We start from the raw sequence: 9,949 nt of genomic DNA on the forward strand, positions 1-9,949 counted from the left end.
TTGTTGTGCTCCCTTGGAAAGCATTGTGCTCTTGGAGAGAGCACTGTGGCTTCCTCCCTTGATGTGCCACACTTCTTTGTTGCTTTTGCCACACTTTTCTCTTCCTTGGACCACGCTTTCTTGTTTTTTTTTTCTTTTCTTCTCCTACAAGTAATCAAAACAACCAATCAAAGTATCACAAAATTCACAAAGCCTAAAGTTCATTTAAAAACCAATTGATTTTAGCTTAAACTCCATGATTTTGTGTCAAATAAAGGATGGTTGATTGATTCAAATAAACCATGCAATTCCACTCCAAATCTCTTACTTATAATGCAAGAAAGTGCATAAAAACTAGTGAAGCAAGTGAAATTAGCTTGAAAAATAAGCATATGATGACTTGTCATCAGTGGGCACTTCCTTGTTAAGTCCTTAAACCTCTCCCATGCTTCGTAGAGAGTCTCACCATCTTGTTGCCTGAAAATTTGTACCTCAGCTCTCAGCCTGTTGATCCTTTGAGGAGGCTAGAACTTTGCCAAGAATTTGTTCACCACATCTTCCCATGCTGTTAAACTCTCCTTTGGGAAAGACTCCAACTATTTAGACGCCTTGTCCCTGAGTGAGAAGGGGAACAAGAGTAATCTGTAAACATCTGGCTGGACACCATTGGACTTCACAGTGTAACATATTCTTAGGAAAGTGGTTAAATGTTGATTTGGGTCTTCTTGGGCACTTCCTCTGAATGAGCAGTTGTTCTGAACAAGGGTGATGAGCTGGGGTTTTAGTTCAAAGTTGTTAGCATGTATGGTTGGTTTTTGGATGCTGCTTCCACAATTGCCTGGGTCTGGATTGATGTAGGATCCCAAAACCCTTTTTCCTGGCTCAGCATGATTCACATGGCCATCTCTGGCATGGTTATGAGCTTCTCCTTCATGGTTATCCTCCATGATTATTTCAAAGAATTCCTCCTCTTCCTCTGCTCCAACAACTCTTTTGCCTCTTGCTTTCCTCCTTTTTCTAAAGAGGGTCCTCTCAGGTTCGGAATCAAAGGATGTTGAAGCTCCGCTTCTTCTTCCTGTCATACAACCAACACAGCACACAGCAAGAAAGAAATTACAAAAATTATAATGGTTAAAGTGGTAGTTAGTGTGAATGGTGCAAATTGTCAAACAGTTAGTGGGTTAATGAACAGAATTGTAAATAATGCGAGAAAATAAAAGGGTAAATGGGGAAAGGGAAGAAGTTATTGCACTGAAAGTAAATAGCTAAACAAAAAGAATAAAAGTAAAAAATACTCAATCTAGTGGTCTTCCAACTTAATCATTGTTGATTCAAAAAATAAACTTGATGCATGAGAATTTGTCTCTCAAAAAATCTCCTTCAGCAAGTATACCGAATTATCGTCAAGTAAAAACTCACAGTAGAGTGAGGTCGAATCCCACAGGGATTGATTGGTCAAGCAATTTTAATTGGAAGAATGCTCTAGTTGAGCTAAACAGAAATTGAATGGAGAATTGCAGAAAATTAAATAGCGGGGAAAGTAAATCACAGAAAATAAAGTGTAGAATCTTAAATGGGAAATGGGGGTGATTAGCATGAAAGTAAATAACAGAAAATAAAGAGAATGCGTAAGATCAGAAATGGGGAATTCATTGGGTTCAGGAGGTATTGCATTCTCTGGATCAAGTTCATTCTCATCTCTTCCTCAATCAATGCATTTATTGATCTCCTTGGCAATCCAATCTCTCTAAACTTGAACAATTGCCCAATTCCTTTATTTAATTGCTCATGAGAAGAATGAGGTATGGTCACTGATTATACCACATGTATTTCCAAATCAAAGTGTTGGTAAGGTTATATGTCACTATACCCATCCAAACCCCAATTTGGTCCAACATGAGAAAGCATTTCTAGCATGATCTCCTCATCCTTTTTCCAAGGCTCAGAGGAGTTCCAATTATGGAGAGTTTCTTTCCCAAGATAACAATCCAATTAGATGAAGATCGAAAGCTTTCTAGTAAGATCAAGAGAAAGGAAAGAAGAAGAATAATGAAAACTATGATTGATCCATCAAATTACAACAGAGCTCCCTAACCCAATAAAAGGGGTTTAGTTGTGCATAGCTCTGGAAAATGGAAATGAAGAAGAAGAAGGAAAATACATTCTAACTCTAGAAGTTGCAGAAAAGTAAAATATACAGAGTGTAGTTTTCTCCAATATTCCAATCCCCTTTTCTAGTTCAAAACTACTCCTATATATACTACTCTTCTTAGTCTTCTAGTCAATTTTGCAAGTCTTGGATATGGGCCTTTGATCTTAAGTTGAAGCAGTTGGGAATCTTCAGTGGGCTCAGCTTTATTTGCAGAGAAAAAGTGATGTAAGCATGGACTTTCGCTTGGGGCATTAGTGGCGTTAACGCTGAGTGACATTATGGGTTTGAGAACGTTAGTGGCAATCACTTTTCTCACTAACGTTCCCCCCATATGGCCCACGTTAACTCCAACGTTAGTGGAACTAATGTGGCCACTAACGTTGCCTTATAAACCTTCGCAAGCATTATTGGGACTCACCTTTCCCAATAACGTTGCCTTGTGCCCCTAGTTTCCACGTTAAAGCTCACGTTAACTAAGTTAATGTTACTCTTAACGTGGTTATGCCTCACCTTCACAAGCGTTATTGGGACTTACCTTTCCTAATAACGTTGCCTTGTACCCCTAGCCCTCACGTTAGAGCTCACGTTAACTAAGTTAACGTGGCTCTTAATGTGGTTATGAATGCCATTCCCAACGTTAGTGACAAAGGTGAATGTCACTAACGTTAGCTCATCAATCTTAACTCCACGTTAACTTTCACGTTAGTGGTCTTAACGTGACCACTAACGTGGGCAATGCAAGCTTGATCCAACATTAGTGACTAAGGTGAGTGTCACTAACGTTGGCATTGTTCCTCTCTCCCACGTTAGAGTCCACGTTAACTAAGTTAACGTGACTCTTAACGTGGTTCATTGCCACATCTTGGAGCGTTAGTGGTGATCACAATTACCACTAACGTTGGCGTTTTCTTTGTCTCCACGTTAACTACCACATTAATGTAGTTAATGTGGCAATTAACGTGGCTCGTGATGGCTTCAAGAGCGTTACTAGTGTTCACTTTTCTCATTAATGCTGCAAGCCTATCCCTATTCCACGTTAGTGCCTACGTTAACTAGGTTAACGTGGATGTTAACGCGACTCTTCCTTGCTTCCTTTGTCCTAAAATTACACAAATAAAGTGCATCAAAGTTCTAATCCAAGTCATGAAATCATGCGTTATCCAATTTAACATTCAATCTTTGCATAATTCTCATGAAATTAATGTAAAATTCACAATTTTTGTCTAAATCAAGATGTAAGTGTTCTTTTACCTAAAACTTGCTTTTTTCCTAAGAAAATGCATGAAACTACACTAAAATAGTAAAGAAAAGGTCAGTGAAACTAGCCTAGATGCCCTGGCATCAATTTTCCAATTCCATTTCCAGAGCTATGAACAACTAAACCCCCTTTCATTGGGTTAGGGAGCTCTGTTGTAATTTGATGGATCAATTATAGTTTACATTCTTCTTCCTCTTTCTTTTCTCTTGATTTACTAGAAAGCTTTCTATCTTAATTCAATTGGTTAGTTTTCTCAGAAGAGAAACTCTCCATAATTGGATCTCCTCTATTGTGAGGTTTTACTTGACGACGCCGAAGGAAAATTTGTTGAGAGACATGTTTTCGTGCATCAAGTTTATGGCGCCGTTGTCGGGGATTGATTTTGTATCGACAATGATTAAGTTGGAAGTTCACTAGATTGGGCATTTTCTTTTGATTGTTTATCTTACCTAGTCAATTACCTTTAGTTTTAGATATTTTCTTCCTCATCCCATCTCCCCTCTTTGTTTTCTTTTTCTTTGTTATTATTTATAATTCTGCTCACTAACCCACTAACTGTTTGATAAATTGCACCATTCATGCTAACAGCCATTCTAATAAGAATAATCTCTTCATTTTACTTCTTGCTATGTGCTATGTTAGTTGTATAACAGGGAGAAGAAGTGGAGCTTCAACTTCCTTTGATTCGGAACCTGAGAGAACCTTCCTTAGATTAAGGAGGGAAGCAAGAGGGAAAAGAGTTGTTGGTGATGAGGAAGAAGAAGAATACTTTGAAACAAACATGGAGGAGAACATGGAAAACAACCATGAAAGAGAAGCTCACAACCATGCCAGAGAGGGCCCTGTGAATCATGCTGGGCAAGAGAGAAGAGTTTTAGGCTCTTAAATCAATCCAAACCCAGGAAATTGTGGAAGTAATATCCAAAAGCCAACCATACATGCCAATAACTTTGAATTAAAACCCCAACTCATCACCCTTGTTCAGAATAATTGTTCATTCGGAGGAAGTGCCCAAGAAGACCCCAATCAACATCTAACTATCTTCCTAAGAATATGTGACACTGTGAAGTCTAATGGTGTTCATCTAGATGTCTATAGACTGCTTTTGTTCCCTTTTTCACTCAGGGACAAAGCATCTAAATGGCTGGAATCTTTTCCGAAGGAGAGCTTGACAAATTGGGAAGATATGGTGAACAAATTTATGGCAAGATTCTACCCCCATCAAAGAATCAACAGGCTGAGAGCTGAGGTAAAAACCTTCAGGCAACAAGATGGTGAAACTCTCTATGAGGCTTGGGAGAGGTTTAAGGACTTAACAAGAAGGTGCCCACCAGACATGTTCAATGAATGGGTTCAACTACACATCTTCTATAAAGCCCTTCCTACGAGTCAAAGAAGGCCATGGACCATTCATCAGGGGGCTCTCTAAACAAGAAAAAAACCATTGAAGAGGCCATAGATGTCGTTGAGACTGTAGCTGAGAATGACTACTTCTATGCTTCTGAAAGGAGCAACACTCGAGGAGTGATGGAGTTGAACCATATGGATGCACTGCTAGCTCAAAATAAGATGATCACCAAGCAGTTTGCTGACCTTACCAAGAAGGTGGAAGAGAACCAAGTTGCAGCAGCCATCACTTCAGCACCAGCTCAAGAAGGAGTGAATGCAGGAGAAGAAGGTGACTGGAAACAAGCTAATTATGTTGGAAACTCACCCAGGCAGACCCATGATCCATATTCCAAAACTTACAATTCTGGTTGGAGAAACCACCCTAATTTTGGGTGGAGAAACCAACAAGACCAAGGCCAAGACCAGAGACGCCACAACCACAATCCTAACAACAATGCAACTCACCAACACCACTCACAAAGATCATATCAACACCCACCTAATCACCCTTCTCAACTTCCCAACCTCAACCCACCATCATCAACCGAAGATAGACTCTCCAGAATTAAGACTTCACTTGAAAACATATGTAAGGAAGTCCAAGACAACAGAGTATTCAAGGATGAAGTGCAAGCCAATATAAAAAACCAGGGAGACACCATCAAAAGGCTGGAGTCCCAAGTGGGGTATCTATCTCAACGGTTTTCCAAACCTACCGATAGTTTTCCAAGTGACATAGAGAAGAACCCAAGAGGAGAAGCAAAGAAAGTAAGATGGGAGGAATACAAGATGATCACTGTAAGTGATGAGAGGAGTGTGGAAGAAGCAAACACACAAACAGAACACTTCCAAGATAATCCAAAGGAAAAGCATGACGAGAGAAATAAAGAGGAGCTAAAGAAAGAGGAGTCGCAGAACCCATATGCATCTTTTCCCCAAAGGCTCAAGGGTGGTGTAGCAAGGAGAGTATATTCAAGGTTCCTCGACATGTTTGCATCCCTTCATGTGAACATACCGTTCATTAAGGCTCTGCAGCAGATGCCCTCATACATCAAGTACATAAAGGAGTTGCTAACCAAAAAGAGTTCACTGAAGGGTGGGCAAACAATAGTGATGAATAAAGAGTGTAGTACTCTCATTCAAACAGAGCCACCTACAAAGAAGAATGACCCAAGGAGTTTTCACATCCCCTGTGCTATAGGAGAAGCAATGATTGATAAGGGACTCTGTGACCTGGGAGCAAGCATCAACTTAATGCCTCTATCCCTCATGAAAAAGGTCCAAATCAATGAGATAACACCCACGGACGTAATCATCATACTGGATGACAAAACTCAAAAACAGGCAATAGGAGTGGTTGAAAACGTGTTAGTGAAGGTTGGGAACTACTTCCTTCCCATAGACTTTGTTATCTTGAAGATGGAAGAGAATCACATCCATCCCATCATCCTTGGGAGACCATTCTTAGCCACAGCCAGGGCACTTATAGATGTGGAGCGAGGAGAACTAATATTAAGGATACATAATGAACAACTCACCTTCAATGTCTTCAAACCTTCACAAGAAGCAGATCATGATAACAAAGAGTTAAGTGAAGAGCACAATAAGGAACTAATGGAAGAGACAAGCACAGGCACAAGCACCACACCTGAGAACCCCTATAGTTGACAAGCAATGTGGTCAGAAGGAACAACAGCCAAGTGTAACCCAAAAGGAGCTAGACCCACTAGAGTCACATGAGACAAGCAACAAAACCATCCTAAAAGAAGGAACCACAAGGAGCAAAGTAACGTCAAGGGAAACAACGAAAAAGGCACCAAGGGGATGGAGGAACAAGAAGATTCCTACAGAGGGTTTCTCTCCAGGAGATGAAGTGGTCTCTGCTTATCTTCCACCTATACCACCTCATTTCCCCACCATCCCATCTCAGCTGCCTCAAGTGTACACCATCAGCAGGATTCGTTCCTTAGAACATGTGGAGCTTCTTAACAAAGCCAATGGAGATAGATTCACTGCAAGAGGGGAAGATTTGAAGCATTACCAACCACCCTGACAAAGGCTAGGCGTCAAGCTAATGACCTTAAAGAAGCGCTTCATGGGAGGCAACCCATGTTTTATATCCTTTCCTTTTAATCTTTGATAGTAGTTAATAAAGCAAGGTTCATGAATTCTAAACCAACCTTGACAAGCACTTATAAGAACCTCAACATGCAGCATATAGTGAATGACAAGTTTGGTGTTCAAGGCATACTAAGAGAGCTTGAACACAATTCATATTATGTCAACCTTAGAGCCTTAATCAAATTAATTTTTACCACATGATCACAAACTAAGTTTGGTGTCACCAACGTTTCATGCATGAGCACTTGAGTGGTCGGTTGGTTTGCATTCATGAATGGCTCTTAGTTAGCCAAAAGCAAATATAAAAAAAGGGGGTGGCTAGCATCCAAAATTTTTTCTTCCCGCCACAATTCAAACTAATCTCTCTTTTCTTTTGTCTTGCAAGGATATTGAAGGGAATGTTGGAAGAAATTGAAGGGACAACCAATTGAAGGGGGTTCGGCCACTTCAATAACAGAACTACACACTTGTCCTCAAGGGGAGTACCTTGGGAAGTGTTGCCATGCAACATTGGGAGTAGGATAACCTTGGAGACCGAACCAATCAATTCATAAGGATGGTGATCCTTGTGCCCATCGAATGCTAAACCCCAACCGTCCACCATTGGATTTTTCTATCAATCCACACCCTTCAAGTCTCATCATCCTCCTATATAACAACCCCACACTCTAAACCTTTCCATATACAACTATCCGTCCAATCCATCTCTCTCTTCTTTCTTTCAAAACACAATCCTCTAAGCTACACCATATCTAAACCCGATCGAATCCCATCATCAATCCATACCCCTCAATACCTTCACATACCAATTCCTACTCATGGCATCATCAAGCTCCAAGAGGCAAAAGGGGAAGGAACCCGTGGAGAGCATTCCTTTCGATGAAAGGAGATTCATGACCGCCTTCCATGAGCTCCAATTTGAACGGCTAAAACACAAGAAAATACTGCCAGAATTGACATTCCAGTTCAACGAGGATGAGTGCCCACAGATTAGAGAGAAGATTGAACAGAGGGGTTAGCAAAAGCTAATGAACCCATAAACAAAGATAAATTCAAACCTCATCAAGGAGTTCCATGCCAATGTGGCCAGAGAAGACAATACCAGGGCTCCCACCATCAAAAGCTATGTGAGAGGAACAGAGGTGGACTTCAGCCCCAACGCTATAACAAGGACTCTTCAGCTGAGATCGCCACATTTTGATGAGGTCAGTTATCAAGTTTATGGGTTAGTTACCTATTTCATTTTCATGGGTTAGTTATGTTTAAAAGCTTTAATTATATGTTGGAAGTTCTAGGATTGCCTTTGGCTTTCCCAGGACATTTTGGAGAAACAGGTTCTGTAACTCTATATGTTGGGTTTCTTTTAGGTATTCCTATATATATTTGTATGTATACTTATGTGCTCTGGTCGGTTACCTTCGCGAGCTGAGTCTTGAGCTTTGTTATCTGTATTTTGGTACTCTTATATATATATATATATATATATATATATATATATATATATATATATATATATATATATATATATATATATATACTCGTGTTAGCTTATCTTTTACCTTGCTTCACTTACGTTATCACATTCGTGAGTTTTGTGCTTTCCAATTTAACGATTTTGCTTTACCTTTTTCTTCAAAGGCTCCTAGTTAAACATCTTTTTAACCATTATTATATATATATATATATATATATATATATATATATATATATATATATATATATATATATAAAATTTTACTTTTAGAGGTCGTAATACTTCACTACCTCTGTCTTATAAGTTAAGCATAAGGCTTTGTGTGGTAGGGTGTTACAAGAACCTCCAGTTCTAATTCCATACATATGTTGTCATTTTTCATATGCAGGTCGAGATGCACCTCGGTGAGTGTCTGGAAGTTCCTATGGCAAGTGAAGTTGGGATGTTACATTTTAGGTTGTCGGTTATGTATTTATATTTATAGACTCTCTTATGTAAAAATAGCTTATGTTTAATCCTCTTAAAGGATTTTCGGAGAACTAGGTGCTTTTTTTGTATATGTTGGGGTTTTATGGGATATACTTATATACATATATGTATATACATATTCTCTGGCAGACCTTGGCTTCGCACGTCAAACTCGGAGCTTGATATTTTGTATCTTGACATTCCACTCTTATTATACACACACACACATGTGTGTGTGTGTGTGTGTGTGTGTGTGTGTGTGTGTGTGTGTGTGTGTGTGTGTGTTTGTGTCTTTAATTTCTTCGTACACATGTCTCTAATTTTGTGAGCGTTCCGCTTTTCATTTTGCGACGTTTGTTTAAGCTTTCCTTTAAGGATCCTCGTTATAAATTCTTTTCAACTATATATATATATATATATATATATATATATCTTATTTTTAGAGGTCGTAATACCTCACTACCTCTTTTTTATGACTTAAGCGTACAGCTCTGTATGGTAGGTTGTTACAGTCATGACTGAGATGGATGGTGTCTTGATAGCCTCTTGGATTAGTGACCGGTTTCCTTGGACCGGTTTGGTGCTTGCTAGTTTTGAGAGTAAGTCCACCCTCGTATTTCATTCTCTGGGAATGTGTTGGAAGGTTACTCAGCCAAATTCAGCCATCAATTTTTTTACTTTGGCTAGGTATTACTGTAGGTGGGGTCCTGCGTTTGATAGTCTCCGTTAATTTGGAAGCCGACTACCTGGGAGTCACTGCAGATTTCTACCATTCTCGCATCGATCTCTATGGCTAATGTCAGTCTGGATAGGAGGGCTTCATATTCGGCTTGATTGTTGTATATTGTGAATTCGTATAAAATGGACTGTTCGATGGCAATTCCATTCTCATTTTCTAGTATTATTTCTGCTCCTCTTGAGCTGGTGTTGGATAAGTCGTCAACATATAGTTTCCAAGCTTCTGTATGTTCATTTCTCAAGATCATTTTGGAAATGAAGTGTGCCATAGCCCATGATTTAATGGCATTCCTGGACTTGAATCCGATCTGGTGCTGTGATAGTTCGATAGACCATGCGAGCATCCTTCTTGTGATGTCTGGCTTCTGTA

General features: G+C 39.5%; 1 non-coding gene across 1 annotated transcript; it reads left to right on the forward strand.

The window, feature by feature from the left end:
- Nucleotides 1-379: 379 nt before the first annotated feature.
- On the forward strand, nt 380-485 carry LOC112804400 (small nucleolar RNA R71). The gene has a single exon (XR_003203007.1). It is a non-coding gene; the product is annotated as a small nucleolar RNA R71 (small nucleolar RNA).
- Nucleotides 486-9,949: the final 9,464 nt, after the last annotated feature.

Source organism: Arachis hypogaea, chromosome 5 (assembly GCF_003086295.3).
Source record: "Arachis hypogaea cultivar Tifrunner chromosome 5, arahy.Tifrunner.gnm2.J5K5, whole genome shotgun sequence".
NCBI classification, from domain to species: domain Eukaryota; kingdom Viridiplantae; phylum Streptophyta; class Magnoliopsida; order Fabales; family Fabaceae; genus Arachis; species Arachis hypogaea.